At 37.0% G+C, this 27,410-nt stretch overlaps 1 protein-coding gene across 13 annotated transcripts in view; it reads right to left on the bottom strand.

Moving 5' to 3' along the window:
* Nucleotides 1-27,410, bottom strand: part of foxp1b (forkhead box P1b) — a 218,621-nt gene that overhangs the window by 119,224 nt on the left and 71,987 nt on the right. For 7 of the 13 annotated variants that reach the window (XM_067460212.1, XM_067460203.1, XM_067460204.1 and 4 more), the window contains one exon: nucleotides 22,821-22,885. The gene's annotated coding sequence lies outside the window, so the exon portion shown is untranslated. Of the gene's footprint in view, nucleotides 1-9,333; nucleotides 9,472-22,251; nucleotides 22,331-22,820; nucleotides 22,886-23,816; nucleotides 23,975-27,410 lie in introns of those variants that run through there. The other 6 variants (XM_067460207.1, XM_067460205.1, XM_067460211.1 and 3 more) reach the window with 5 other exon arrangements.

The raw sequence follows: 27,410 nt of genomic DNA on the forward strand, positions 1-27,410 counted from the left end.
TTTTGTTGAGTTAAATAACATGCTAGCAAAAAGCTTCAGTGTACCAGTGGTTATTCAGCACTTCAGTAGCAATCTTTTTTAATTTATTGGGTTTAGGTGCCGTTTTAACACGTTTTTCCAGAAAGAGTGTGTCCACACATTCGGAATAATAGATCTGAGGCACCGTTGGTAACATGTTGTATTAGAGGTTATATTTGATAATTAAAGAAGTAATTTAATTAAATGATCAACCACATCAACTTACTTTACAATCCTACTAGCCCTTTAATTAGATTAAAAACCGTTCTCATTCAATTTGGTGAAGAACATTGCGTTTTTTTAGCTATAAGCCACTGCTGTAGGTGCATATTGCAGTATTAGGCTAACGATTAATTGATCGCTAATTTAAATGACGATCACTCATGGGAATTTATGTAATAAGCTAAAGTCCCAAAAAGTTGGCGTGTTCCTTTAAGAAAAAAAATGATTGGGGGTCATACCACCCAGCCCTAAAGTGTTATACAAGTTTACTTATGACCACGATAAAGCCTCCTTGATTGTTATCATTGGTTTGGGTCTTCCATCTCAAGGTTCAACTTTGCATCATTCACACGTGTTGGCACAATCAGGGCTAGCAACTTGCCCTCGTGAAAATTTTTTTGCTCGTCACCCTCTCAAAGAGGAAATGACAGCAGCAATGACATTCTGCCAAAAGGAGATCTCACTGCGAGACCAAACAGCCCCTCTAATCTCAGCGGGCCTCTCACGCCAGAAACATATCTCGACACTACTGTGGCAGCATTCTGAGAACAAAACCCCACCACGTTTGGACAGACGGGTTTCGTCTTTTCTTTTGTGCTTTCTTCAGTTTTCTTCCAGACCTTGTAAGGCTAATGCCCGTCCGGCAGCTCCTACAAACAAAGCTCGCTATTTGTTTAATAACTGATTGCTGCCATGACTACGGTAAACAAGAAAGAGAACAGGGCCTTTTCTTTCTGTTTATGAACAAACACATCTTCTCGCAAAGAGCAATTTAACATTAACCAGGTGGAATGATCAACAGATCCCATAGGTTACCCAGAGGGCGAGCCGAAATGTAAACATTCTTCAGAGAAAGAGTGTGCGAGGGGACGAAAAGAATGGAAGAAGGCGGACAAGCATGTATGGATAGCAAGGTCAATGCAAATGCAGCCCGTCTTGAATAAACAGTTGGAGGAGAAACTCAAGACAAACAAACAGTGGTTCTCCTGACATTTAAAGAAGCATTTGGACGGGTGGGCTACAGCTGCTAATGGCCAACGTGAATGCAAACTAGAAGGGGGTTGGGAATGTGTCACTCAACAGGGTGGGGTCTCACAGACCTTACGTTCCTCCTATATGTCCGGTTCGGACTGCGGAACAAACAGACAAGCAGCTCCATCCTTACTGCATCCACAAACACAGCAGCAAGGAACTTGTAAAACCAGTTAAACATTACCACAGTCAATTACTCAGTAACTAATGCTCGGAAAATATCAATTATGGCTGTGGGTTCTTGTCTATTTACAATGACAAAGCATCGAGTTTGATTGTACTGTAAACATTCACAATGGTATTGACTAAGTCTGTAAAAAGCAAGTATTTGATAGGTGGTGAATACATAAACAAGTATTCTCTTAAAGGGACAGTTAAACAAAAAATTACTTACATTTAAATGCATGGCTTCAGAAGAATTGTAGTATAAGTGGAGTCATGTGGACTGCTTTTGTTGACTGCACAAATCTCTTTCCTTATAAACAGAAGCCTGAATATGCTTCATTATATCTACATGAATAGGTGCAGATTATAATACATTTCAAATAATCAATACTTTTATTCAGCAAGGATGCATTAAACTGAAAGTCAAAACTGCAGGTAAAGACTTTGATGCAAAAACATCTTTCGAACTTTCTATTCTTCAAATAATCCTAAAAAAATATCATGGTTTCCACAAAAATATTAACATTGATAATAGTAAGAAATCTTACTTAAAAACCAAATCAGCATTTTATGATGATATCTGAAGGATCGTGTAACTCTGAAAACTGAGTGCAATGATGCTGAAAGTTTAGTTTTGCCATCACAGATATTATAAATGATATTATTGCAGCAGTTTGTGTAATATGACTTTACCCTGAAAAATGTTACAAGTAACTGAAATAAGCACAAATGTCAGGGCATGTCAAAATACCTCCGGAGCCCAAAAAACACCTCAGACCCCAAATGATTAAAAGTTAGTTTAAAATATAATAATAGTGTGTATTAGTAACTGAATTAATTTAAGCACCAAGTGGGAGAGTTGCCTTTTCTGTTGATTTTCCAACTTCCTGTCTTCTCAGTCCAACCTCTCTCACATTCATTTCATTTAACTCTCCAAATCGATTTATCCCCACTCTGAAGAGCTACAAAAACAACTGATACAGGGGTCTAAACACATATTTATTACACATCGTGAGAAACGTAATAAGATCCTTGCGCGTGAAATCCAGATTGAAACATTTCACCAGACCATCACTGCAAGCCGGTGCCGGCGCTCTGTAGTGCTGCGCACAATGATTCAAATAAATATGAACCCATTATCACACTACAAGCTTGAGAAATGAACAAGAAATGAACAATCAGGATGCCATCAACCGGAAGACGACTCCAGCGGAGAGGCTAAATAGATGTATAATTTCAAGAGGTACACAAAACAGTTTGTCTCCTCAATGAATTTACGACGAAGTGTGTGCTGCGTTTAAGGGCCTGCTGTGCCAAGACTATGATGGAACGCACAAAAGTAAGGCAGGCCACGGTATTTTTAGCGAAACAGCCAATAGAGACTAAAGTAAATAAGAAAAAGTCTAATGAGTTTTAATGCAGCCGCTACCAGTATAGAAAGGCCAATTTTGGGATGTGGAACTACAGTCATGAGCGCTTTATGACCAACTCCTGAGCGACTCTCCTTCAAGCGACTTTGAAGGATTTGTTCACAGACAGCTTGTGATGATTAGCACGGCAGCGAAGAGTCAGTAACCGTGAGCCAGGTCTCACCGTGCGCGCGTGAGGCATCGAGCCGTGGGGAAGGAGGCCTTCACTCAAAAGGCCCCACAGCACAACCGACAAATTACAACTGTCAAACACCCGCACGCACTCGGCAAAGAAAACAAGGCATTCAATCTCCCGCATCCTCTGAGACTGGCCAAAGTGCATATTGTTTTAATATTATTTAAAAGTGTGTCATATATTTTTAATCATTGTTACTTGAAATTCGTGCAACGAGCAGTCCCGTGGGTGGAGCGGACGCAGACTTTTGCTCAGAGGAAATGTGTCAACCGCGTATTTGTGGGACGGGGAGTTTAGCCTCCACGAACTTTGTCTAATTAATATTTCCAGTCTAAACCATGAGAGGGCCTGTATTATTAGAAACATTATCTTGGGGGTAAATTACCCAGTTGCACTGCCATAGTGTCAATTGGTATTAATGGAAAAAGGCAACAACATAACTACAGCCAAGCAGAGCAACCTGAATACTCACAATCCAATTTGCAGGCCCAGTAGCAAATGAAGATCATACTGCTTGCTAAAAAATGATGCCAAATATATGTGATTGACAAAACATAATTTAAATGCTTGATATTATCTTACATTTATTTTTAAAAAGTTAATAAAATACATATTTTTGACTAAACAAACTTGATTTAGTTTAATATTCACTTTTTAAGCAATGTATCGTGTTCGCAGCATTTTGTAATGTATAAGAATCATTATTATAAATCAGAATGAAAAAACAAAAAATCGATATTTTCATTTTTTTTTTTTTACATAATTTGGCAAAACTACAAAATTAAAGGTATAATTTATAACAATGAAAAAAAGTCTAAAAAGCATCTGAAAAACAGCAAAAATAAATACATAAATAAGGCATGCATAAAAGTTTAAGATAGTTTACTGTGACCTTAATGTAAAAAATAAATAAAAAGATCAACCCTTGAGACATAAAAGTGCCTTGGGACGTTAAAGAAACACTCAAAACATTAGAACATTATGCAATTTTTGCACAATTTGTCAAAATTAAGGGAAAGATTTATAATTTAAAAAAATAACTTTTTTTAAATTATAAATCTGAAAAGCATCAGAAAAGCAGCATAAATAAATTAAATGAACAAAAATAAGGCATGCAAAAAAAGTTTAAGATAGTTTACCTGTGTGTGTGGTGATTGTAAAAAAAATAAACCTTGTGACATAAAAGTGCTTGAAGTTGAATAAACACTCAAACATAAGGGAGAAAGAAAGCAAAAGTTCATTTGAGATAAGTATGTTCAACGGAGAACTGGTCAACTGTGGTTGTGCAAATGAGATCTAGGTCTATGTTTGTCGTACGTCTTTACGTTTTTACATGAGAAATTATCATCAAACAATCTAATAACAACCATAATTACCCTCTGATTTGTCAATACATGACAAGAAAATGTTAACACAATCACTCTATAAACACTCTTTTTATGCTTACTGCGCTGATTACAGAATACACAATAAACATAAATCATGCTGATCGACTAGTCATTTGGCTTTATCGGGAATAAACATGCTGTATTATCTCAGCATTTTTCAGAGCTTGCATGCACCAAACCTAATTTCTGCACAAAAACATTTGACATCACAGCTTGTGTCTTGTGAACAAAAGAAAAAACCATAGGGGATCCCCGAAAGACTACTTTGCAGCATTTAGGAATCACATGACCTCTCTATAGTTTTATGCAACTAAGATTCTTCACCACAGACATCAAACCACAACATCGTTTGGTACACTTTCCATCCTGCATACATAGCCAATATCGAGAAAGGGATATTGCGCAGCTGTAAGGTGCCGGAGCCAAATTGTGGACTTGTGCTCAGAAGTGAAATATCTTTTTCAATGTTTACTAGAAAATGCATGTTGAAACATTGAGTGTCATGCACCTCTTCCTATAGAGGTTTGCATATTGAGATGAAGCATATTAATTCAGTATACTGAAAGGGTAAAAAAAAAGAAAGGGTTGAGTCCCCCGTCTTCCATTAAGCAGTTAAACCAAAGGTAAAGGGCATGCTGGGGGTAAACGGCAAAAGACCTCGCGTGAAACCGACGAGCGCTTTAATGGAATCGGCTTTTTAACAACTCTTTTTTTGTGTTAAATACAGTCCGTGTCAGGGAGATGCGTCCCACCCATAAAGCAAGCGCAATGACAACGTACAGTGGGCACTAACACAAGGACATAGTTCATCATGCCATTTTCTGCAATTCCCAGCTGATTAGGGTCATTATGTTGGAACCCTGATTTATGCTGTCATTTCCTCTCACCCTATCCTGCATCAATGAATCTTAATGAATTGGTAAATAAGGGTGAGGATTACACTCTGCGACACCGAAACATTCCTCACCCTCCACGCCACCAGATTTATGGAGCCAATTAGGGACTAACGGAGAAAATTGGCTGGCAGGAAAATAATATTCTTTATGGTACAAAATGGAAAAGCATTCGCGCTGAAGGGCAATTGTATTGTCAGCATTAAGTCCATAAAATATCCCCTCCACCCAGTGAAAGAGAGAGAGAGAGAGAGAGAGAGAGAGAGAGAGAGAGAGAGACAGACTTTTGGGCCATCTTTCTTAAATTACAAAAAAAGAAGTGCATTCAATAAAATATTTTGTTTTTTAAACTGTTTTATTTATTACTTTATTTTTGTATTCATTTGTTTTGTTAGTTTTTTAACAAGGCTATATACCAACTAACCCCGATACTCAAAACAACCTATAAAACCATTAACCCATTAAAACAAATGGATGGATGGATGGATGGATGGATGGATGGATCTATCTTTTATGCATTTATATAAACATAAAAATATACATAAATAACAGAGAAAAATCAATTATGAGAATTAAGACGGTGACAATGCAGGATTTACTGCGAATGCATTAAGGAGCCGTCAACATAAACGTGATAGGGTAAAAAGGGATTTAATAAACACGTGCACCCTGCTCATCCCATGACCATAAATCATGCACGGGCACACAAATCGCCCTTTTAACCAATCAGTCTTCTCCGTGATCAAAACAATGGCGCCTGCCACAGGACGGCTAACCTTCAGTTCTTTAATGTTTTTTTTTCTTTTCTGAGGTGACAAAAAGTGGAAATACAAAAAGACATGGAGGCAGAAGAAAAGAATGGGGTGGGGTGGGGGGTGAGCGCAAGTGTCTATGAAAAAAAAAATTCAGAAGTGAGACCCACCTCTCCCTATTAATGGCAGCATCTTAGAGGCACACTCAGTGTGCTAACGAGCCCCCTTTATGTATTACATATTGTGACTAGACTCGGAGCGTAACAGCGGCTCTCCACATCAAACAAGCAAAGGCCTGTTATTAGATAGAGGGCTGGGAGAGAGGCTGTGTGAAAAGAAGTGGAAAATTAAAGTTGAAGCCAAGCAGGAAAGGCTTTAATTTACTGGCATGTACAGTATGCAAATGAGATTACTCTCTGCTTAACTGCATCATTTATGTCCATAATAACGGCATCATCATTACGGGACTCAAATTAAATTACAGCGTAATTAGCATATCAAAGTGATTGGTTAAAGTTTAAAACAAATACCCAATTTTCGCTAATGAAAAGCTGTAATCGGCGCTCATGTAACTTGAAGTGAAAACAGCCAAAACAAATATGTGTTTTCGGGGGGCAGGAAGATAGGGAGACGCTTCTCGTCTCACCAAAACGTGATGAGGGAGGGGCTTACAGAGGCTGAATGCATCTCACCTGGTGGACTTCACACCCTCAAGATCTATTTCCTAGAGGCGCTCTGATCAAAGGTACCATTTCCTACACTTGCCACTTTGGAGCTCATCAATAAAATACAAAATCACTTCACTGCTGATCCGATGGGTGGAAGAGGGGGGTAAAAGTGAAAGTAATACGCGAGACAGATGGGGGAGGGATGACATCTGAGGTCTTATAAACTTACATTTGAAAGGGGAAGGAAAACACCTCCACTTTCCAGTAAAATTATCATGAATAATGACATTTAACTATTGCCAACTGCATCAGAAATGACAGCATTGCAACCCAAATCATCCCACAAAAACCATCAAACCCGGACTCGACGGATCGCACAAACATAGTTTGTGTCATACATTCCCCCTGTTTTTGATCCGTAGCTTGAAGACTTTCATGTCACCACATTATTGATCTCATTCCGAATTTATGACGCACTTCTCCATTCCCAGAGCAAAATCTGAGGTCTTAACTCTCAGACATAAGTCAATCTCTCCTCACCAACCCCCCAGGACTTCATCTCGATTGACTTAGCCAAACCGCACCAACAAACGAATCAGAGCCCTATGCACATTACTCTTGAAATTTTAAAGAAGTGCTATTTTATTTTATTCATTGAGGAATCTATTATAGGCCGTATTCCTAAGAAGTATGTAAATGACGTGCCTTTCAAGGTAGAGTCGGGGCAGAATCCTCTCCATCAACTAATGACACCGCTCATTACATGCAGAACAGAGCGGAATGAAAGTGCTCCTGTCTGTGGCAGTGTCTTCCCTGTGTAAATCCCTATGAAATGCTAATATCTCACTTCTAATTAAAGGATACTAAGTCCAAATGTACCTACGTGCCAGTAACATAAATTTTATTAATGTTTTTTTTTCGGCGCTACATCCCTGTCTAGGCTTCATTCCATTAATTCATATTTAATACCACTGCTGCTCAAGCATTCTTCTCTTTTTTGCTTTCATTGCCTTTCTTTCTTTCTTTTCTTTTTTTGAACACTTGTGGCCCACGATTACAAACAGATGCTCATTGTGAGCAGAAGCATCATTATGGGGTTGTGAAACTATAGTTTTTTGCAGGTGCATGAGCGCCTGGCCACACAGACGTTTGCACAAACAGACTTGTGTGCATATAAGGTACTAAAACTATCAGAAAAAAACAAAAAAACAAAACAACAACACAGAGTTAACCGGTATGGCCTCTCTGAACCTGTACACATTTACTGTATTGACACATGTCTGCATGTAAACATGTTTACAAAAAATGTGCAGCCATTCTACGAATTCAACCTTGAAGTCTGCAAACAACTGCCACACAAAGTTCATTAAGAGGAGGTAAAAACAATGCTGTTCCCGTTTGCCTCGAAGACAACGTTGGCTTTGTGCATTGCTTTTGCTAAAACACAAAACGCAGGGAAAATTGATCACTTTGGTATCATCGTTGAATTAAAAAGCCTGCCTAATGGTTAGTATGAAATACGGCCTAATTAGGCCTTTGGTTTTATAGCGCCTGTTAACGTAGTTATCACTTACAACATTGTAATGTCAAAATCAATACGGATTACTTATGTCCTATCCGCCTCCATTCCGTGAGGTGACGATAGTTTATCTGTCTGTGCACTTATTAGGCAGGATTGAGCCAGACAGCGTTTGAAAAAAAAGAACCAAAACTCAATCTATGCGTCCCCATTCACATGGCATTACTCACACAACCAAAACTAATCAAAGTAATGTATTCCAGCCTGAAACTAGCAAAATAATTTACAGCAAAATATAGTCCCTGATTTACTACTGTTAGAAAGGACAGACAGACAGACGGACAGACGGACAGACGGACAGACGGATAGACGGATAGATGGATAGATGGATAGATGGATAGATGGATAGATAGATAGATAGATAGATAGATAGATAGATAGATAGATAGATAGATAGATAGAAAAACACAGATGGATAGAGAGATGAGATCATAAAGATTATCTATTGACAGACAGACCAAACTAATAAAAAATCTTGCAAATATAAATTATGAAAAAAAAAGTAAAAAAGAGAATTAAAGCGGGAAACACCAACTTTAATCTCCATTTAAATCCATGTTGTGACAATATACCCATAGATAAGGTGTAGCCTGTACTGAAGCGTATGCCTGATTCAGATATGAGGTTACAGTGGCTGACCTTCAACATTCCTCAATGTCCCAGAATGCCATTCATCTACAGCTGCAGATAAGGCTGAGTAAATATCATAAGCATGAGGATTTTAGGATTGAGGTGAGGCCGGCCACATCCTTAACCTACAAGGAAGAGGGCGAAAAGAAATCTACCCTTTAAGGGCCATTTCCTAAAGGATCTGCTGTAAAAACACACAAAAAAGGAAACCATATCAATGTCCAGTCATTTCTCTTGGCATTAACTTTTTTTCATCGTCCCTTTGATGAAGGCTCCTTTGACTAATCACATAAGCCCTGTGTTCTGTAAACCTGCATTAAATAGAAGGATTCGTAAAAACGTCACTGACACGAGCAGAATAAAGGTCCTAAAGTTACTCACCAATCAGAGAAGAGAATAAAAGATCTTGATTGGCCAGACAGTGCTTGAAGAGTCTCGTGTATGAGGGCGCAGCGGTGACACGAGGGACGGGACACAACCTGTGACTGTACTAATCTGTTCTGAAACACACCAACCCTTATCCCCTGCTGATATATACCTAAACAAGACAAACACAGGCAACCAGTGAACAGGCAACCACAACAAACAAAAGAGTGAAAGACAGAGAGAGAGAGAGAGAGAGAGAGAGAGAGAGAGAGAGAGAGAGAGAGAGAGAGAGAGAGAGAGAGAGAGAGAGAGACTAATACTGATGAATTTAGTAAAGGAAAAAAGGCAGAAAAAGTACAAAAAAAAATGTACAAAAAAAAATTTCACCTACAAACTAAAGATAAAAATATCCATACAAAAATTACAAAACATAAATCAAATCTATTTTATATTTATTTTTTATTATTTTGAGTAAAAATTCCCAAATTTATAATAATATTTTAAGACGATTAAGACAATATCAATATTTCCATTTAAATTACATTTAAAATGAAATTTATTAATTTAATAAAATACAATTAAAGATGTATTCAATAAAATGTAATTAAAAATGTAAAATAAATAAAGATTCTAAATTTGGCAGAACCATTTTAGACCATTTTTTTAAATGACCAAACGTATAATCATAAAATATTTATTAAGAATCATCCTATACTCATTTGTGTCCGCAAGCCATGACTTTGTAACTTTGTCCATTGTAACGAATGTCAATTGATAATTGGCTATTTTGATATGCCCTGCCCCAACTTCCTGCTCAATAGGACACCAGTGAACAAACCAGTGTGAAGCAAGCTCATGAGAAAAAGATGAAATATGAAATATGAATGGCTGTGGACAGAGAGAAAGAGAAGGGCCAGGGGAAAAGTCAAAATATCATCAACGATCATGTTGCAAGAAGTAGGCAAGGTTGAATAATGCCGTAATGAGAGGCAAGGCCGGTGACATTTGTTTCTTATTGTCTAAGTGGCAGTTTAAAGGGGTACTTCAGCGCTGGGAAGATGAATCTGTATTTAAACTGGGTCATCAATGTAGTAGAAATGTGAAATTATTTTTGAATTTGGTGCCTTCTAGACTGAGAAAAGACAGAAAATGTATTTTTGTCTCATGGGGATGAAAGACTACAATTCCCAGAATGCTTCGCTGCCCTGTGAGGTCATTCCCAAAGCCACCTGTACTGTGGCTGAGTTGAAGACACTACAATTAAAACCTGAACGTGTCTGTTAAATATAATGAGTGAGTCACCGCGCGAGTATCACAGCACTGAGCACTAACTACAAGAGTGAGAGAAATGAGCTTGTGATGAGAGCTGAGGTAATCGCGACTACACTCGCGGCATACATTCGCAACGCGAGTTCAGACTGGCGCTTTTCAGTTCATGCCTTTGCAAGCTTAACTTTCATAGAAATTAATTTGAGAAGTTAAAAGACTTACATTGCTCACCATAGCTCCGTTTAAATGAGTGTCTTTAGCTGACAGCCGAGCTCTCCCTGCGAGCTGAGTGTAATCTCCCATCCCCCATGCGCGAGTTCAAAACATGCGGAAACGGCTCCCTCTGCTGGCTGTAGTCTTTAGCCTTATTCCAAACATTCCTCCTATGATGCAAATATCGTCAATTTGCATCATAGGAGGAATTTTTCCAGAAATAAAATGCATAAATCTCTTGTCTCAGGGGGATATGAGGGGGGAAAGCACAATCATTTGAATATACTTCAGGGTTTCTACTGATACAAAGCCATATGCTAATCGCTGAAGTAACCCTTTAAAGGCCTCTACCCAGGGCCGGGCCCCTTGCCTTCCTTCTGACTGTTTTAACAGAGATGAAACCATATTAGGACGTGTATGCTAAAGTAAACAATAACATAGTTGCAATGAGATGGAAATTTTTCAGCTAATGGTGTTTGTCATTCCTGTTTTCAGTCCTGGACTTAAGCTCTTTGCTTTTTTCTCTTTTTTTTCCCCACGTCTTCTTTCTTTTTTCTCTCCCTCCCCCTGGCTTGGGAGGACTGTGTTTATGAATAACAACTGAAGCGGCCAGTCCTCGACCTGCTGCAAAACACACAGTAAACAGATCTGCTTTTAATGTGCCCATTCGCTTTTTTTTTGTTTGACATATTGAATTAGCCTTCATCTATGGGGAAGAATACTTCAACCAGAGAAGTGACAAGTAAAATGCATGCCACTTTATCTGTGCAATAACATTCATTTTAATATTATACAGTATTTTAGCCCAAAAGATTACATATTCAAGGCCAAGTGCAAAGAGAGCAATTTAAGGTGATAACTCGTCAATAAAAAAGTAATTTTACTTTCAAAGTAAGAATTATTGCACTTTTTTTCACCAAGGGCCTCTTTCAGACAGTTTGTACTGGACTCTCATAAAGCAAATGACAATCAAAATCTCCCTACAATCTCAATACACAATCCCAAATTCTCAATAAGAGATATATTATTCAGACAGAAACCTCTAATATACTAAATCTTATACTTTATACCCACCAGTTTAATTTTGCACCATTTCCCATATTTGACTATATGAATGCTTGTTCAGTCTCTTTACAAGTATATAGTCTGGCACCTTTGCCTTTCAGTGTACTATTTTGAATCAAATGAATCTGAACTGATTAAAGTTGACCTCAGTTTGAAAAATGTATAGACCATAAACATAGTCCAAAAGTAGGACCTTGCATAAATCATCAACAAAACAAAAAAAATCACTGATCATTTAAGCCATTATAAAATCAGTTCATTACTTTTCCAAAGAAACATCCACTACATTAAAGAGCCCCTATTATGGATTTTTGGACCTTTCATGCAGTATGTAACATAGTGAATAAAAGTGAATGAAAAGTTTTTATTCATCCTGCAAAGTTTTTAAATCTGAAAGTGCTGCGTATATATAAAGTTATTGTCTCTCAAAAGTAAGAGTTGACTCTGAGTCAATAAAACAAATCGTTTTTCAAACCAGTCCTAAGCCGCTTTGTTGTGACTTCAAAATGAAACATTAGCATTTTGCCCGTCCACTTATTGCACATGCACACTTCTTGTCGGGAAGATGCTGTGCTCTACAATGTGTTTATTGTGTAGGAATCTGGCAAACCGGCTAACTCGCGTTATTACTGTCTTACTGAAATGCTTGTGTAAATCAGCTGTGGGCTGCAGTATTACCTAAAACTGTGTCTATTAATGCATATAGTCTGTCATTTTTTCTACTTTAATGTTCCATCAGTCCTTCACGTTAGTGCTGGGTTAACGTATGTGCTGTTATTGATACAGTTCACACTGGTTCTTTAAATGTTTAATTATCAATTCAGATAATTCAGACTCGCACTGGGATTGGTTTAAAATCAACGTCATTGTTACTGGCAATAGCTGAGCTTTAGGAAACCTCCTGACGGAGCTGGAGTTCAGTTCTGGTAATGGACATTTAGCTTCCGAAATACACGCTGTATGCGGTACACCTATCACAACAGACTGAGCCATCTGACCAATCAGAGCAGAGTAGGATTGCAGAAAAGAAAGGGATTTAGAGATTGGTTCATTTGAGAATAATTGAACATTGTGGTGATGTGCAATGAATATAATGAGAAAATTAAACCTTTGAACTTTGATGCATGTAAACCAGTTGTTGGATACCTCCAAAACTAAATTAGGAAACTTTAAAATGGCATAATAGGGGCACTTTAAGGTTGTGTTCAAACTTGTAGTTTGGTTTGCAAGTCCGCTTAGAGTTCACGTGGCATTTTAATCTAAAGGCATAAAGGAATATGTTCACGACCTGATTGGTTGGCTTCTATTAGTCCAGGGGTTTTCAAACCATTCCTGGAGCCTCCCCAGCACTGCACATTTTGGATATCTCCCTTATTGGACACACCCAGCTCAGATCATGGAGTACTAAACTAATCAGCTGGTGAGTTAATAGAGCTGTGTTAAATAAGACACTCGTCCAACATATGCAGCCCCCTAAGAAATACATCTCAATATATATATTTACTTGCACTACTTTTCCAATCCGATTTCAGATTCTTAAAGGGTTAGGCTTCTGTATAGTAAAAGGCGCTGCATATGTTGGACGAGTGTCTTATTTAACACAGCTGTATTAACTCATTAGCTGATTAGTTTAGTACTCCATGACCTGAGCTGGGTGTGTCTAATAAGGGAGACATCCAAAATGTGCAGTGCTGGGGAGGCTCCAGGAATGGTTTGAAAACCCCTGTAAAAGTGTATTTCACGGCTGAACTTACTGAACATACAAAACAATGCTATGTGCTGGAATAAATGTGCTTATTGTATGTTCGTAGCCTACATATGATGGTATTTTGACCAGCTGAGAACTAAATGAATAGCTTATAAAATGTGTAAAGGAGTCAAAACAATGGCAGGAAACCCTCTGTCACACACGAAGATCAGCTGCGAGGAGACACGGTTCTGACGCCTGTACAGAACTGTGATGGGCAAAATCGTGACTATGACGGGGGAAAAAAAACAGGGTTCGGCACCAGGGTTCGGAAGGAAGCATTCACACTTATTCAAAATAACCACATTAAAAGAGAAATCACACCAGGGTTGTGTCACACCAAGTGTGAACATACCCTAATTGAAAGAAATAACACTTCACCTTTCACAGTCCAAAGTCAAACTCTTTACCGTTTAAAAGCCACAACAAAACTTCAGCTAACCAGTGTAGGCGTTTCTCCTTTCCTACCCACAGCACAAATACACTCCCCCTCTCTCTTATTGTCTCTCTTTCACTCACACACACACACACACACACACACACACACACACACACACACACACACACACACACACACACACACACACACACACACACACACACACACCTTTCAAATGCAAGCTGTTTATTTACTTAATGTTAAAGCTATTCCATTAAGCAGCCAGGCCCAGGTGCTTCATCCCTAAAAGGGATTTTGCTCCCTCAAATAAATACAGCAGCGAGGCACTGCCAAAATTATATTGACCATGAATATAGCAAATGTCATAGAGAGAACAATAAACATCAACCTGTGTAAGTCATTAAGGACATATACTTAAAATTTCAGTGAATGTTTGGAGTTTATGATGATATATGAACTTGACCTGGTGTATTTTTAAGGAAGACAACCACAGTCTATGGTTGACCTTCTTGTGTTCAAAATGTGGATTTCACTTTCTAATTTTTCACGTTCAAAATTAGTTCAAACACTTGGTGTATTTGCATTGCTAGTACAAAGAGAAAAAAATGGAGGAAAGAACAAACAACCTCACTTAAGAAAAAAAAGAAGCAAATGCATATATTTGATGTTGGAAGCACCTCCTCTAATCATGCCATCATTCAATTTGACCCATTTACAATACGGTCAGCTCCTTTCAGCTGGATGAAGAAATTCAAAAGTGATGCAAAAAAAGAAAGGAAAAACAGCGAATGTCTTTAGATGAAAAGAAGACAAACTGAGCTTTGTGATATACGTGACAAACACTCTCGCACACACTCCTCACAGAGCGTTTTTGTGGACAGATTTCCCTTTCATCTCTCTGAAGACAACTCCTCTGACAGAAGCCGAGACTGCTGCCTGCCTGACTGCCATCACTTCCATTCAGTACAAAGATTCTGTCACGAAGACTCGCTCCGACACAGTGGCAGACCAACTATATCAAAGCCTTTCCACCTCTAAGAGAGCAGAATTCATTAAGTTATCAATACCATGAAAAGTATAATGGATTTGTAATTCTGATTTTCTAATATGCTTTCAGAGAAGTGCACTTTCACCAAGTAAATAAAGAAAATACTTAACTTTTTTTTTTTAAGACAGAAGAACAACACTGCTAGATATGTTAGAGAAAATATCACCTAACAATAAAATAAATAACCTAGAAGGAAAAGTAGCAAGTTTTAAAAGCATCAAAAAATTTAAAATGTATCTTTTCAACCTCTGTTTTTACCTTCTCGACAGTTTCCAATAATTAAACTTATGCAACATCATAATTTTGACAATTTATAATCAAGTTATAAACAGAACGCACTGCAAAATGTTTTTTTTTCTTAGTTTTTTCATCTTGTTTCCAGTCTAAAAATCCAAAAATTCAGTAGAACACAAATGAAGATTACGCAACCTGGGATATGTTCACAACCTGATTGGCCAGCTTTTATTTAGTGTATTTCCCAACTGAACTTACAGAACATACAAAGCAATGCTGTGTGCTGGGCTAAATGTGCTTGCTGTATGTGCGTAGCCTACATATGATGGTATTTTGACCAACTGATAACTCGTGAAGAGCTTATAAAATGTGCAAAGGAGAAGAGTCAAAACAGCGGCAGGATTCCTTCCGTCACACACATCTGCTGCGAGGAGATGTGGTTCTGAACTGTTATGGGCAACATCGCGACTATGACGAGAAAAAACAGGTATGCTTAAGCATTCTATCCTATTATCCTATTTTTGGTTAATTTACATCTCTTTGGCCTGTGTTGCATTCATTTTTTTTTATTTGAACTACATCAGAGATTGTTTAATTCATTTCAGTAGTCTTGGTCCGCTTGTTTGGCACACTTAAAACTATACTTTTCTTCACACACTGCAAAAAAATAAAATAAATAAATAAATACAGCTCTGGAAAAAAATAAGAGACCACTTCACATTGAGAAATCAATGTAAAATAGTCTACATCTTTTCCAGAGCTATATATAGCTATATATAGAAATCATGGAGGGGGCTGAAATTGTCATCGTAGGTGCATGTCCACTGTGAGAGACATAATCTAAAAAAATAAAATAAAATACAGATATCACAATGTATGCTTTTTTAGCTATTTATTTGTATGATAACGCTGCAAATAAGTATTTGAACACCTGAGAAAATCTATGTTAATATTTCGTACAGTAGAATTAGTTTTTTTGTCAAATACAGAGGTCAAACGTTTCCTGTAGTTTTTCACCAGGTTTGGACACACTGCAGGATGGATTTTGGCCCACTCCTCCTGACTGATCTAGAGAAGATCTGCTTGGTTTCTGTCCCGTGGCTGAAAAACACAGTTTGAGCTCTCTCCAAAAAGTCTGAATTGGGTTTAAGTCTGGAGACTGGCTAGGCCACGCCAGAACCTTGATATGCTTCTTACAGATATGCTTCTTCCTTGGTTATCCTGGCTGTGTGCTTCGGGTCATTGTCATGTTGGAAGACCCAGCCTCGACCCATCTTTAATGCCCTAACTGAGGGAAGGAGGTTGTTCCTCAAAATCTCGCAATACATGGCCCCGGTCATCCTCTCCTAAATACAGGGCAGTCGCCCTGTTCCATGTGCAGAAAAACACCCCAAAAACATAATGCTACCACCCCCATGCTTCACAGTAGGTATGTTGTTCTTGGGATGGTACTCATCATTCTTCTTCCTCCAAACACGTTTATTGGAATTATGACCAAAAAGTTCTCATCTGACCACATGACTTTCTCCCATGACTCCTCTGGATCATCCTAATGGCAAACTTAGGATGGGCCTGGACATTTGATGGTTTAAGCAGGGGAACCTTCAGTGCCGTGCATGATTTCAAACCATGACGTCTTAGTGTATTACCATCAGTAACCTTGGAAACAGTGGTCCCAGCTCTTTTCAGGTCATTGACCAGCTCTTCCCGTGAAGTTCTGGGCTGATTTCTCACCTTTCTTAGGATCATTGAGACCCCACGAGGTGAGATCAGTGTTTCAAACACATAGACTAATTTGTGGCGGACCACCACAGAATAAACACCGGCCGCCACTTATTGCTTCGTCATTCATTAATTTTTACGCTATTTAAAAGACGCACGCATATTCGTTCAGCTGCATTTCCTTAGCTCTCCCTCCGCCTCTTGCGTGTCTCTTACTCACTCACACACACTCGGTGCGTTGCATTTGACCGTAAGTCTTAAACAAGTTTTGTTGCATTTTGGCGCATTTAGTGTGGCAGTTAAAACTAGAGCAGTTGAATAACAAAGTTGCGACATGCCTTCATGTCGCGGCAGCGCGCGTGGTCATGGCGCTCTCAATAGTTCTAAACAAACCAGCGCTGTGTCAATCAATACATTTGAATAAACCAGTGTTTCCCAACCGGGATGCCGTGAGCAAGGGTGCCGTGTAAAAGGTGCCGGGATGCGGTTCATCTCACATCTGATGACGCATCTTTAATATGGGTTGTAACTTGAAAATAATGCTTTTTGTATGTTTCTGTCGATAGATACACACGCTGGCTTCTCAGTTATACACTACAACAACATGTGGGCAAAACGGTCTCTCTTTGTAATCTTTGTTCAATGCATGCGAGTGCTGCCGTATAGTCATTTTCACCGTCATCATCCGCGTGTAGCCAAAGACGCGAATGAGAAGATTTGTCTCTCTGCACTCGTCCCAAAGCGCGCACACGTCTCACACCGCGCAAATATTGAGTTATCTTTCAAATCCTGTGCTTAAACGGACAAACTCACACAAACATACTTTAAGCAAGTATGTCAAAATGTCCATCTTATATTCAGCATCCAAGCAGATGTAGTCTGTAGCCTACTTTATGCTTTAAGTGAAATTTAAACAACGTCTATCCCTGCATTAGGTCTTAAAGGGGCAGTAGCCTTTACTGCTGTCTGTTTAATGTCAAACAAAAGATAAGGACATCACTCACTGCTCCTTATTGAATAGCTTTTGTAAGCTTAGTAAGGATTCATTTTTAATTTAAACAGTTAAACATGCAGTTATTTTACATTTGATTACTTTATTCAATTTCTCTACCTAAAAACTAATGTCAGACCTACCTGAAAAACCTGAAAACCATTGTTTATTTTAATCTTATCTTTGCTCAATATTTATTTGTGCTGCTGCTTGTATTTAAGTTATTTGTTCTTATTTTCTTCATTTTCATTTGACAGTAGTCCTTTTTCCCCTGAACTTAGTAACGAACTGTACTGAAACTGTGAACCTAAAACTGTGATACAAAGGGAACTGTGAGCAATCTGTACTGTTACACTCCTAGCGTAATGTGTGCTAGGGGGTGTCACAATTTTTAAAATTTTCAAAGGGTGCCATGACTGAAAAAGGTTGGGAAACACTGGAATAGACAACAGCTTCACTATAACAGGTATTTGCAGAAATGTTTGGTAAACAGTACAGCATAGTGTGCATTGATTATTTCATCAACTGCATTTACAGTGTCATTTTAAAATGGAGAGTGATGGAGATGCAACATTGTAATGTTATGCTCTTCTTGTATTTAGCCTTGAGATATTTCTTACTATCATAGTCAAATGTGACCGTACACCATTTTATGTCAACTGTTATATACAAGTAAATAACTGTTATTAAATAAACTATAATATTATTTAGTAATATTTATTGAATATTTTGAGGAGATCTTTTGGTACTAAATAATATTTGTGCAATAATTATGGTCCATTAATGAACACTTAAAAAAAAATCTTCTAATATTTATATTACAATTAGTGTAGTAATTAAGGTTAAAATAGAGAAATCCAATGCAAAGAGGCAAAACCCAAATTTTTAAAGAACATTTTATTATATATATTATTATATAATATATAACATATTCCACTCTTATCATACTGACCTAAAACAAGTACTCTTTACTTGTTTTCTGTGTAATCCAGCCACAATTTGAAGAAAAGTGTTTGTTTTTCATGAGACTTTGTGACTTTCTACTTTTTTAGACTTAGACCCCATTGGCATGCATTTAAACAAGCAACGGTTGGAGTTAAAAATCTTAATTTGTGTTCTACTGAAGAAACACACACACTTACATCTTGGATGCCCTGGTGGTAAGCAGATAAACATCACATTTTCATTTTTGGGTGAACTATCCCAAGGAGTGGAAATGTCTAATAAGTCAAATATGTGCTCCTCTGTCACCATGTACTGGTTAGTGGTAATTTCATGTCTTTTTGCCATGTAGTGAAACTTTTGTTTTATAAATCATCAAAATAAAAATAATCTTAAAATTTGATATTTAGAGCTTTGAAGTGCTGGGAAAAGTGTGAAACACTCGAAGTGTGAATTCAAAAGTGCTTGAATTTCACTCTCAAAAAGTTGTACGAGATGAATAATGTAAAAATGTTGCCGTTTGATATTTCTTGTATGTAACAGAAATGGGATCTTTTATCAGTTGGGCAACCGCAGTGGTTGCACCAGTGCGACCTCTAAGCAAATTCAGTCGCACCAGCAGGAAAAAAGGTCACAAAAAACAACCATTTAGTCGCAGTCTGGAGCTCTGGAAAAAATTAAGAGACCACTTAACATTAATTTCTCAATGTTGTCTCTTAATTTTTTCCAGTATATAGCAAATAAATGAAATATTTGCATCATATAAAGCGTCATACACTGTATCATACACTTCAGAAAATGTTTACTAAACTGCTCAATTCATATGAATTAGATTTATGATCTCTTTGTGAAGCATTAGTGGTAGTTGCTTAGACTGCCAGTAGGGAGTACAGAATCTCTCTGATTTCTTTAAAATATCTTAATTTGTGTTACAAAAAAAGATGGGCTTGAAACAACATGAGGGTGAGTAATTAATGACAGAATTTTTATTTTTGGGTGTGGGGTTTGGCCATTCCATTGGGTATCAGGGAAGGGTTTAGGTATATTTCCCATTTTCTCTCCCAAATGGCCAGCCAAGATAAACATTATACTATACCTTTCTGTAAAGGATTTACCATATGTCAGTGTCAGTGTTAAAAAAAAAAAAAAATTGAAATGCAGATTATAATGAGAATTTGGATTTTGATATTTGTACATACTTTTAAACTTTTTTTAAAATGTATCATACGCTTTGGTAAAATACAAAATGACTTGAATATAAGTTTAATTCAGTCCACTTTCAAACATAAACATAAGTTTACTGTACTGTATGGATGCCTGGTGTAATCGTATCCCCACTCAACCACACTTCCATAAGTTAAAGTAAGTGTATATCCACTTAAACTCTGAGTTAGTTTTCAGAGAGCTAAACAGCAGGGGAAAATATGATATTTGCATGCTGTGTGGTGCCTGCCAAGGGCTAAATTGGAATGCCTCTGAAGATCATACACTTGATTATTTACTTTATTTGCCTCATCCTCTCGTTTTACGGAAACCACAAAGATGGAAATTCTGAGGTAACACCAAATGAAAAGTTGTATATTGATGCATGTTAGGGCGAAGAGGTGGATTAGGGTCCATGTAATAGCTCTTCCAAGTACATTTTATTGCTTACTACAAAAAAATGTAATTCTGTGTATCAGCATCAGGTTGAAAATTGCTTTGTATTAGCATTAGCATTTGGTAAGCCCCTAATTCCCCTGTTTCTACAGCTGAGTGTGTTTCTATGCATTTACAAGTGCTTCCGATTTGTAGGAGTTCACTTAAATCTCTTTTTCTGCCAAAGCTATGAACATAATAAACAAGCCAGCATGGCTAAAGCGCCACACAGGGGAGATTGCTAACGAGAAAGTTAAATGCTTACGCTAGTCACACAGTTGTTTATGCGCCCGTGTGCATAACTCCAGAGAGGATTTGAACTATGCTGTAATAAAGCCTGTTTTGAGCGGTAACATCTTAAACGAAAGAATTAGCTTTTTCTGCTAATAGATGAAATTGTCAGCATTTTCTTACAAAGTACTGTGGAAGTGTCAGATGAGAATACCATGTAAATATTGTATGGATGATTAACATGGATATATATAACAGTATTACCAGTGGTGTCCAAAACATACTTTTTTGCATTTTTATAATATTTTCACTGCAAAAAATGCTTTTCTTACTTAGTATTTGTCTTGTTACCAGTGCAAATATCTAAATTCTTAAATCAAGATGTATTTACTAAAATAGTAAATACCTTGTTTTCTTGGAAAATTAAGTGAGTTTTTGCTTAAAGATGGATATACACTGTGTGAATTTTTTTTTTGAACATGAAGTCAAATGTAAAACCTACAAATAAGTATGAAGTTATGATCTGCAATACTTTGAGCAACTTGACTATTATTTATTAAAGAGCCATACAGGCACTTTGTGGGTAATGGCATTACAAATGAAAATTATATATACATATATATATATATATATATATATATATATATATATATATATATATATATATATATATATATATATACACACACACACACACACACATATAAAGCAATCGTCTCTTCATAAAATGTTAAATAAACTGCTCAACTCACATGGATTCAATCTATTTATGAACTTGAACGTTTAAAAGGGGTTGCTTAGGATGATGAGTAATAGATCATTCTTATTTTTGGATTAACTAACCTTTTAAGAAAACTCACTGGGTAATTAAGTAAATAAATAAAATTAGTGGAGCCGATTGCATTGTGAGCAGTGCTTAAAAAACTGTCATAGATATTAAAAGCAATACAACTTTTTCTTTGGTAATGGTGTGTTTAGTTGAAGCATAAATCTAAAAATAAAACAATTGCCAATGGGCTAAAAAAGGTCTTATTCAAGAGATTTTCACTGAAAACAAATCTTTTCATGTTTTATATAATTTTGTTTTAAGAATATTTCAATATTTTGTGCTGAAAAACAAGACAAAGACACCGATTACAATAAATTGTGTACAGTCTTTGTAGAGTATAAATGACAAGAGAGGGAGGTCAACAGATAAACAATGCAGAAAGAGAGAAGACTTTTTAAAGACGGTGCATTAAGTAAGAAAAATAGAAAGAAAACTAAATAGGTTTGTATTTGGGTGTGTGTGAATGTGTCCTGTAAGCATGAGCTCATGGGAAAGGATGGGAAGTCCCTTGCTTGTCCACCATAATGTTAGAGACAGAGCACAGACACACAAACACAGGCCATCTCACACCCTGTGCTTCAATACTCTACATGAACATCCCTACTTCACTTCTATGGTTTGCTCTGGCCTCCCATGTCAGCTGCTTAGGGCTGTTCCATTCTGAATCAGACAGGTTGGGAAACCTGTTTGGAAACCAAATATCAGTTTAAATACAGTTTGTTGCTGCTAATGGCTAAGTGTTCCTTATTGTAGTACCTGGATCATTTAAAAAGTCCTATTAGTTATTGACAATGACCACTTAAAATATGTTGACTCCGCAAGTTGATTAAAATAAGGATTAATAAAAGTCAAATACTGCCTCAACATTAGAAACATGCAAGAAACAAAGAGAATAAAAGACCAGTGCAGTCAGGGAAATAAGCAGTCCTGTTTAGCGGTAAACTTTGACAAAAATAAACAACCTCTTTTTCTCCCAACCTTGAGAAAAGTATACAAACACAAGAGCTGCAACAAATCAAGTGATTCATTAAACTAGATATAGAAAAATAGCACCAGTCCTGCCCTTTCTAGTCTGTCAACAAGCGCGCGCGCGCACGCACGCACACACACACACACACACACACACACACACAAACAGCACCATTGGAGTCTAATAACTAATCATTTGTTTACCTTCTCCAAGGACTTGCTTATTTGCGGCCGTCTTCAGTTCCAGCGCTGCGTTTAACCTTCCTGCCCTACAGAGACAACAAACACACAGAAAAAGCTGTAGATGTAAAATTACTGCAGCTGTCACAAACCATCTGTCATCTCTGTGCGTACAAAATGACATTAAAGTAAGCTATTTTGGAGTTGCGATAGTGCAGATAAACTAATGAGGACTCAACCGTGGACATACAGAAGTACATCATCTACTAAAGGAAACTTGTGGGAAGCTGAAAAACTCACATCATAACTAACCATGAGCTACAATATGGAAATGAGCAAAAAACAACAGATAGATTATTAACAAAACATACCAAAGTAATATCATATTTTTTGGACAGAAACACTATCGTACAAAAGTTAAAATGTAATTTATTCCTGTGATGCAAAGCTGAATTTTCAGCATCCTTACCTTAGTGTCACATGATCCTTGAGAAATGATTCTAACATGCTGATTTAATGTTTAAGAAACATTTCTTGTGATTCATAATATTTTGTAGAAACCCAGATATATTTTTAGGAGTCTTTGGTGAATAGAAAGTTCAAAAGAACAGTATTTAAGATTAAATTAAGATTAAAAAGATCCACCGATACAAAATTTCTCAGCCAATATACCAATAGCTGCATTATTCGGAATTTTTATACATACATAGCCTATATATATATATATATATATATATATATATATATATATATATATATATATATATATATATATATATATACACACACACACACACATAACGGTAAGTAAGCTCTTCTCTCTAGCGTTTATTTATTTATTGCTAACTAACACACTGTATATCAGATGACTTTCCTGAGGTAACGTTAACGTTAGAATACAATGTTAAGCAACATATTGTTAAAAATCCGTGACGTCTTTCCGTGGTTGAAACACTGATTAAGTGATTACAAGAGCCATGATGCGGATTTCGGTAAGTTGTTGAATATATTTCAACATACCCTTTCAATATTGATGCATTTTTTTCCGATATGTTTTGTGTTGAATTGGAAGAATGACTCGCGCTCCGCGCTGCCGCTTGAACTGAGGCAGTACAGCGATTTGTCACGTGCACCGGTGCACGTCACATTTATGAGCGCCAAAACGGCATATATTGTTAGAATTTTATGATAAAATGGACAGAATTTGAAAGATGACACTTTGTTTCTTATTAGAAGTAACAAAGCACAGTCCTATTTCCGATTCCGGGAAAACTGCAGACCTGGCAACCCTGGCTTGAACTACGGGAGGATCATAGGGCCAAATAGTATGGAGGACCAACCCTGCACAAATTAAAAATAAATAAATAAATGAACGAATGAATGAATGAATAAGTTAATTAATTAATAAATAAATAAATATACACATATGTAAATTAATAAAAGCATAAATAGATAAATAAATGTGATAATAGGAAAATAAATAAAATAAACGACTTGATAAAATAAATATGATTCATTTTTAATCAAATACAATTTTGTATTATCTTTCCCTTAATTTATTATTTTCTGCTTTTATAAAAATATATCTTTTTAACTTTTATTTATTTGTTAATTAAATTTAAATTTTATGTTTATATTTATGCGTTCATTTATTTTTTACATTTATTTTTTCCCCTCATGTATTTATTTTTACATTTATTGATCGATTGATTTATTTCTTTTTCATTTTCCGTGTGCAACATGGAAATGAGGAGGGCGGTCCAATGAAGCTCACGCCCGCAGAATCAGACCAGCTGAGGAGAGTTGTCAGTAAATGACGGCCGCATAGTTCTTTCACTAAACAAACGTATCAATGTTTCCAGCAGTTTGATCCATTGAGAGATACGTTTCAATGGTACTTATCAGAAGAAAGTGCGATGGTCGTCCCACCTTACTACCATCTGACTCACGGGTTTTGAATGTGCTGGGACATACAGTGTTTTGCAGCGTGTCTCGGCAACATTTCAGTCTTTACTTCCACATCCATATCGGAATATAACCCTCCTAAAACATCGATAAGCACATCTAGTTTTAACAACAGTAATTTGATGTGTTGTTTTCGACTTCATTCGCTAAGTAGCTCAACTCTCTAACTAACGTTAGCTGTTTGTGAAACGTCCGCCATAGTATACACATGCAAGAGCTGAACTTACAACCTGTCGACTTCAAAATCACTACTATAAGGACCACTGGAACTTATCTCTCAATGGGTCAAACTGCTGGAAACATCGATACGTTTGTTTAGTGAAAGAACTATGCGGCCGTCATTTACTGACAACTCTCCTCAGCTGGTCTGATTCTGCGGGCGTGAGCTTCATAGACTGTGGTGAGCTCTCAACCAATGATGTGCTGAAGCTACACAAGGACCGCCCTCCTCATTTCCATGTTGCACACGGAAAAAGAAAAAGAAATGAATCAATCGATCAATAAATGTAAAAAACAAATGAACGCATAAATATAAAAATAAATGTTAAATTTAATTAACAAATAAATAAAAGTTAAAAAGATATATTTTTATAAAAGCAGAAAATAATAAATTAAGGGAAAGATAATGATAAAATAAATATACAATTTTGTAAGTCGTTTATTCTGTTATTTATTTTCCTATTATCACATTTATTTATCTATTTATGTTTTTATTAATTTACATATGTGTATATTTATTTATTTATTCATTTATTTACTTATTCATTCATTCATTTACTTATTTTTAATTTGTGCAGGGTTGGTCCTCCATAATATAGAGCCTGCTTTTATGTCGATATGTAAGTGTAAGTGTTAAAGGGTTTGTTCACCCTAAAATGAAAATTCAATTACTTACTCTCATGTCGTTCGACACCCGTAAGACCTTTGTTCATCTTCGGAACACCAATGAAGATATTTTTTGTTGAAAACTGATGGCTCAGAAAGGCCTCCATTGGCCACAATGTAATTTCCTCTCAAGACCCATAAAAGGCATTAAAGACGTTGTTACAAAGTCCGTCTCACTACAGTGGTTCTACAATAATTTTATTAAGCAACAAGAATATTTTTTGTGCACAAAAAAACAAAACAAAAACAAAACTAAATAACGACTTAGTGACAGCCTATTTCGAAACACCTCTTCAAAAAGCTTTGAATCGCTATGAATCCGTCTATCGAATTGCTAAAGTCACAGGCTCAAAAAGGGAGCAGAATCTCATTGAGCCCCATATTAAAATCACAGCAGCAAACCCAACCTTACAGCAGAAAAAAACATGTTTACAGCCTGGTACAAATTGTGGTTTTGGTCTATATGGCTAATTTTGCACTGTGAGGGGGTTGATTTTTTTTTTATATATAACTCATTAGTTTACATTATATAACGCCTTAAAGTTCTGCATAATTAAAGGCGCCATCTATAGTCATTGCATCACCTAAGCTCCGCCCACATCCCGCCTCTTTGCCCATTTTCTGTTATCCGGGCATGACGCACAATGACGCGCTGCCAAAATGGTGGCGCTGCTGGCAACGGCCAGCTCCTCTCTACTTTCAGAATTAAACGAGACATCCTTTGTAGGACACACAGGCAGGAAGTATCACGTTGCCATGACCAAAAGTTCCGCCTTGTTGCCCTCTCACGGCAGTTATATAAATGAAATTTCTTTATAACTTTAAAATTACTATGAAATGTTTTTACCTTGAAAGCAATGTACTGTTCTATGTTTAAAAAGCACAAACCACTTGTAAGCATATTTACCACAACTATCTGTTTGAGGTGATACAAAAACAAGCCTTAAACTACTTACATTTAAACATCACATCTACGCTTGCATGTATATCTGGTGGTGGTGCCATTGTTTCAAATAATATATAAAAAAATACGATGGTTGTTCATGGCGACGCAATTGTGGGTTATCTGCAGCAGCGAAGGATACACCTCATGCAATCCGAATTCCTGTAAAAGAAGGGCGCATTTGAAGCTGTGTCCTTCTCACTTTTTTTAAATGAGACAGCCTTATGATGCATGCAGCCTTCGAATGCGACCTCCAGAGGACACAGCCTTTCGAAATGAGACACAACTTATGAGTTTCACATGCAATCCGAATCATGAATCAATACACTGATTCATTAAGCTCCAAAGCTTCAGGAAGACGTGTTTTAAAATCGGCCATCACTACAAGTCATTATTTAGGGGTTTCTTGCGAACAAACACTATTTTTGTCGCATCATAAAATGATTGTAGAACCACTGTAGTGAGATGGACTTTGTAACTACGTCTTTAGTACCTTTTATGGGTCTTGAGATAGGAAATTTCCTATATGGAGGCCTTTCTGATCCATCGGATTTCAACAAAAATATCTTATTTTGTGATCAGAAGATGAGCAGAGTTCTTACGGGTCTGGAACGGCATGATGAGGGTGAGTAGTTAAAGCTACACTGTGTGATATTTTCCCCCATCTAGCGGTGAAAAGGTATATGACCATCCAGTGAATAATAGTTTCTGTTCCCCTCAATTCTGATTTAGACAGCGGCTTAGTGGTTCATGTAGATTGTCTACAAACCAGAAGGTTGGTGGTTCGATCCCCGGTTCCACCTGACCAAGTGTCGAGGTGT

Source organism: Pseudorasbora parva, chromosome 12 (genome assembly GCF_024679245.1).
Source record: "Pseudorasbora parva isolate DD20220531a chromosome 12, ASM2467924v1, whole genome shotgun sequence".
NCBI classification, from domain to species: domain Eukaryota; kingdom Metazoa; phylum Chordata; class Actinopteri; order Cypriniformes; family Gobionidae; genus Pseudorasbora; species Pseudorasbora parva.